Below are 6,728 nucleotides of genomic sequence, written 5' to 3'. Positions count from 1 at the left end.
CGTTGCTTTCGACTTTTCTTTTTTTGTCGCCATCTTCTTTCCACCTTTATACTCACTTTTCTGTAACTTTTATTTCTGTGCCTTTGTGTTTTCTCTTGTTTTTCCCGACTTTTCTGGAGAGGGCTGGAGTTCACCGTCCGGCCACTACTCCATCGCGTGACTCCTCATGGAAGGTTGAGGTTGAGGTGAATATAATTCATTGGCAATAATGAGTTGAAATCTTGTATTTATATGGAGAAAATAACATACAATTTGAATGATAATTATGATTTTTTTATTAAGATGTGGTCGTCTTATTTGAATTGTATGGGTTTAGTAATATCTTAAAGTTAAGTTTTTTTATTGTTCTTTGTATGCTTCCCTTGCGGGTATGCTGAGGGTGGGTGGGGAGGGGGGAGGGGTAGCTGTAGTTTGTTTTTGTTTTTTATATTATGTATTTTGTATGTTTTTTTTGAAAATTTTAACTAAAGTTGGAAAAAAGATAGAGTCAGTGATGGATAGAAAGACCCTGCGTGCTGGACAAAAAGTAGAGTAAAGTTGAAGACAAGGACTTAACTGGTAAGGCTGCTCCAACTGGTGGGTGCGAAGAGGTCGGGTCCAAGGTGTCAGAGGGTGTTTGCGGATTCAGGCCTGGAAGATTCCAGGAGCAGCTTGGCCAGAGGGATTTTGTGGATAGTCTGGAGTTGGAAAGCGAGGTGGAGGAGGAGGAAGAGGAAGAAATGAGGGAGTGAAAGAAGGACATTACAGGGAGGCGAAAGACAGATAAAGGGGGCAGAGGGCCTGATGCCCTTTTCCCAGAGAAAAGAACTTTGAAGACATTGCTGGCAGGGCAGGGAGCAATCAAAGAAAGGTTGGAGAACCTGGCAGAAAGGGTATCTGAAACAGAAGAGAGAACTGAGAGAGAGAGTGGAAGAAAGATGGATAAAAGAGGGAGCCAAATGGATGCACGGAAAGGGATAGGGTAAAGATGTGGGAGAAGATAAGTACCTTCGAGAACATCAGCAGGTTAAAATTGTGGGGGTAAGGAGGGAAGAGACATGGTGAAGTTCCTGAAAAAGTGGATCCCAGATACACTGGGGAGGGAACAAATTTGAAATAATCTAAGAATAGCCCCCCTGCCTGGGGCCAAACCAACGGCCACGCTCTATCCTGGTAAGTCTCCTTCACTACCACAGGATAGGGAGAGGACTTTATGGGCAGAAGCAGTGGGTGCGAAGGCTGTGTGGGGGGGGAGTGGGGTGTCTGGTGAAATATAAGAGGAGGTTTTATTCTACCTGGACATAAGCTTGGTGCTATTGAAATGCAGGAGGGAATTTGACTCAGTTAAAAAGAGCTTTAAACAAAAAGGAAATGAGTTTACCCTCTTTCACCCAGCAGTGCTGATGATTGTAAAGACGGCAGGGGAAAGAAAGTTTTTTAAGGATCCAAGAGAGGCAATGGATTTTGTAAGAACCCTGCCACTTCTTCTGGATTAAATGAAAATGTAAATAAGGTGGAAAGAGGGAATCAGGGGAAGGATGGACTGTAAATAAGGATATGAGGGGGATATGTGCTTGTCTTTCATAATGTTAATGTGTAAAGATGAATGTATATTAGAAGTAAGAATGAATATGGGGAGCTCAAGGAAAGGGAGGGAGATACAAGTGATAGGCACATCTCAAAATGGCAGGAGTTTTAGCCCCAATAGCTTGGTTATTGGTGCCGGGGGGGGGGGGGGGGGTAGGGTAAAGAAAATAGGAGGGAGAAATGAGGAAGGGGAAATATATAGGTTGTTTTTCGCTTTGCTATTGGGGTACTTTAATTGATGGTACTTTCAGTTGTACAGGGGATGGGTGGGGTGGGGATAGACTCTGTATGTTACATGAATGTTAAAAAAGATTATAATGTTTGATGAGTCTATGAAAAGTAAAATATTTTTAAAAAGTGGTTGGTCTGAAAAAGATATGTTCAAACTGTGTTAGCAATCATTCTTAATCCCAGTCATTGAGGCTGCTCTAAAATCTAATAACATTATAAATAATTGATATTAATCCCCTCTTGGAGAACTGAAAATCAAAGAATATATCAATAATATCTTTTTCCAAGATGTGAGGAAAATTAGAAAGTTTAAACTGAACAAAATGCCTAACTTATAAATATCTAAAAAAATGTTTTTTTTTTCCTTGATTCTTTTGCCAGTTGTTTGGGGCTGATGATTGCTTGAATTCTGAATAATAGGGGATCTACTATCTTATTTTATGACCTGTGCCCAAGAACAATGTGTTAATCTGCCTAAATGATACGCACAGTGATGAAATGCTTTGAGAGGCTGGTGTTGAAACATATCAACTCATATCTGAGCCGCAACATGGATCCATTCCAATTTGCCTATCAACAGCAGGTGCCATCTCACTGACTCTACTAAAGCCCTGAGACAATTGGACAGCAAACACGCACACATCAGATTGCTCTTTATTGACTAAAGTTTGGCATTCAACACCATCACCCCCTCAAAACTAATCAGCAAACTCCAAGACTTGGGGCTCAAAACCCCATTGTGTAATTGGATCCTGGATTTCCTCACCTCCAGACCACAATTAGTGAGGATTGGTAAGAACATCTCCTCCACAATCTCCATCAGTACCGGAGCACTACAGGGCTGCGTTCTTAGGATCCTAATCTCATCACTATACACCTTTGACTGTGTGGCTCCATAGAACAATAACACTATCTACAAATTTGCTCATGATACCTTGGTAGAGGGCTGTATAAAAAGGGGAAATGAGTCAGCATAGATGATGGACATTGAAAACTTGGCTGAATGGTGCACTTACTACTGACCATTCAATGTCAACAAAACCAAGGAACTGATTGTGGACTTCAGGAAGGGAAGCCAGAGGTGTATGATCCAGGGGGATCAGAGGTGGAAGAGAGTGAACAAATTTAAATCCCTGGGAGTCACTATCTCGGAGGATCTTTCCTGGATCTCTCACACAAATGTCATTGCAAAGAACACACGTCTATTTTGTCTGGAGTTTGCGGAGGTTTGGAATGACATCAAGAACCTTGGCTAACTTCTACTGAGGTGTCATGGAAATTGTGCTGACTGGCAGCATAATGGTCAGGTATGGGGGCCCCAATACCTCAAGTGTAAAGCTCTGCAGAAGGCAGTTGACACATCCCACTACATTACAGGTAAAACCCTCCCCTCCATTGAGAAAATCTACATGGACATAACTGTTGGAGGGTAGCAGCAGTCATCAAGGATCCACACAGGACAAGCTCTGTTCTCGCTGCTGCCATCAGGAAAAAGAAATAGGTGCCATAAGGCTCACACCACGAGGTTCAGGAACAGTTGCTACCCCCCACCATCAGATTCATTTAAGGAGTCTTATTGTGCACATTATTTATTATTGAAATTTATTTTCTGTATTGCACATCCAGTTTGTTTACATTTCTTTCTTTGTTTACCTCTCTCTCTTTTGTATACCTATCTTTTCTTGAGTACCGATAAATAAAATACTGCTTGGATGCGGAAAAAGAACCTTAGGGTTGTATGTGATGTCATGTATGTACTCTGACAATAAATCTAAGATCTGACAATAAAAGTAACCCTTGAATTGTTCCTGCCTCTGTACAAACTACCCTCTGGATGAAAATGTTGCATCTCAGATCCCTCTTAAATCTCTCCCCTGTCACCTTACAAATAGTTCTAGATTCCTACACCTCGGGAAAATGACTGTGAGCACTTACTTTATCCATGGTCCTTTTTCACTAAAAGAACTGATCATAAGGCCATAAGGCATAGGAACAGAAATAAGCTATTCAAGTCTTTAAGTCAAATGAAGTCGTCAAATTTCTTATCATGTGATTGTACAAGTACAACCTGATGAAACAGTGTTCTCTGGTCTCATTCAGACACACAACCAGATATAACACACATAAAGACAAATAATACATATGCAGGATAACCATTTTATCTCTGAAAATAAATACATAAATATCATTCTGTGCAAATGAGAGTTTAGAATGGTTCCTCAGCCTGGTGGTACTGGTTTCTGATGATCCTGTATCTCTTTCCATTGAGTCTACCTGCCATTTAATCCTGAGCTCATCCATTTCCTATTCAGCCCCACTGCCTAGCCTATGAACTATAGAGACATGGACAATTACAGCAGAGGAACAGGCCACTACAGCCCTTCTAGTCTGTGCCAACCATTTTTTTTGCCTCGTCCCATTGACTTGCACACAGTTCATTGCCCTCCATAACTCTCCCATCCTTATACCTGTCCAATTTCTTCTTCAATGTTAAAATTAAGGCTGCAATCACCACCTCAGCTGGCAGCTCATTCCACACTCCCACACTCTATGTGTAAAGATGTTCCCCCTCATGTATCTCTCAAACTTTTCCCCTTTCACTGTTAACCCATGTTCTCTGATTTGTATCTCATCTATCCTGAATGGAAAAAAATAAGATCTACATTTACTCTGCCTATCCCCCTCATAATTTTAAATACATCTATCAAATCTCCCCCCATTCATCTATGTTCCAGTGAAAAGTCAGGGCAAAATCCTAATAAATCTTTTCTGCATTCTCTCTATATTATTGATATTTTTCCTGTAGTTAGGTGACCAAAACTACACATATTCCAAATTTGGCCTCACTAATGTCTGATACAACTTTACTGTAACATCCAAACTCTTGAACTCAATATGATTTATGAAGGCCAATATGCCAAAAGCTCTCATTGCAACCCTATCCACCTCTGATGCCACTTTCAGGGAATTATGTATCTGTATTCCCAGATTGCTCTGTTCTATCACCCTCCTCAGTGCCCTACCATTCACTGTGTTGCCTTCTCTTGATTTGTCCTTCCAGAATGCAACACCTCACACTTGTCTGCATTAAATTCCATCTGCTATTTTCTTTCTTTTTTTTTAAAATTTTTTATTTTTCACACCATAAATCACATTAGCCATGATATACACTATTTCTTTTTCACACATATACAGTGACTTTTTCTCCCCCCTCCCTCTCCTCCCAAGCCACCCCCCCACCCCCCCTCTCATCCATTTTAGGTATACAATCTAGGTTGCATTAAGCCAGTCAGACAATCTTGTCATTCAACAAAAATACACCAGAAATTCTACTGAGTCCATTCTTTTCTTTCCTTCTCCTTCCATCAACTTAGGTAATGTTTGTCCCCGGTAGGTTTTCGCTATTGTATTTAATGTAAGGCTCCTATACTTGTTCGAATATTTCAATATTATTTCTTAACCTATCTGTTATTTTTTCTAATGGAATACATTTATTCATTTAAATTTAGTAGTTTCTTCCTTTTAATTTGGTTATGTATTCCATTAATATTTAAAGTCATATAGTTCAGCGTAGCCCTTTTATATTTTGTTTATCTTCTCTTTCCGTTTTTCCATCATTACCTTTCCTCCTTTTCCATTTCTGTTTTCTTATTTTCAACTCTTTATAAGACAACATCCAACATTTTCCTTATTCTCCTATTTCTATCTTATTTATCCCCAATCTCCCCTTCCCCTCCTGAGTTGTCCTTTATCCCTTGTCGGACAACCACATCTCCCCTCTCCATTTGGATTTGCGAATCCACTCGCAAGCGTCAACTGATTTTGCAGTGACCACTATTTCCCCTCACCCCGCCCCCCCCAGAAAAGATTTCACTTTTCATATGTCACAAAGGTCACTCTTTTAATTCCCTCCTTATTCTCTCTATTCCATTACCTTCCCTTATTAATTCTTGTCTATACTATCTATATTTTCCTCTAAGTACAGATACATTCACGTATGCACATTGTCTCTATTCACTCTTATACCTCTTTACCCGCATACATATCAATCGTGATCATTTTAATCTCATTACCCGTCTTCATCCCTCAGTCTATTTTTGTCTTTACCCACATACATATCAATCGTGATCATTTTAACTCTCATTACCCGTCTTCCTCCCTCAGTCTATTTTTGTAATTGTTCTGCAAATTTTCGTGCTTCTTCTGGATCCGAGAATAGTCTGTTTTGTTGTCCTGGAATAAATATTTTCAATACCGCTGGATGCTTTAGTATAAATTTATACCCTTTCTTCCATAAAATCGCCTTTGCTGTATTGAACTCTTTTCTCTTCTTTAGGAGTTCAAAACTTATATCTGGATAAATGAAGATTTTTTGCCCTTTATACTCCAGTGGTTTGTTGCCCTCTCTTACTTTTTCCATTGTCTTCTCCAGTACCTTTTCTCTTGTAGTATATCTTAGGAATTTTACTACAATAGATCTTGGTTTTTGTTGTGATTGTGGTTTAGAGGCCAATACTCTATGTGCCCTTTCTATTTCCATTTCTTGCTGTAGTTCTGGACATCCTAGGGTCTTAGGGATCCACTCTTTTATAAACTCCCTCATATTCTTGCCTTCTTCATCTTCCTTAAGGCCCACTATCTTTATGTTATTTTTTCTGTTATAATTTTCCATTGTATCTATTTTTTGAGCTAGTAGTTCTTGTGTCTCTTTAGTTTTTTTATTAGATTCCTCCAATTTCTTTTTTAAGTCTTCTACCTCCATTTCTGCTGCTACTGCCCGCTCTTCCATCTTGTCCATTTTCTTTCCCATTTCTGTTAAGGTCATCTCTATTTTATTCATTTTCTCTTCTGTGTTGTTTATTCTTTTTCTTAAATCCTTAAATTCCTGTGTTTGCCATTCTTTAAATGACTCCATGTATCCTTTAATATCC

This window comes from Narcine bancroftii, chromosome 1, assembly GCF_036971445.1.
Source record: "Narcine bancroftii isolate sNarBan1 chromosome 1, sNarBan1.hap1, whole genome shotgun sequence".
Taxonomy (NCBI): domain Eukaryota; kingdom Metazoa; phylum Chordata; class Chondrichthyes; order Torpediniformes; family Narcinidae; genus Narcine; species Narcine bancroftii.
Note: the sequence above shows the minus strand (reverse complement) of the source record.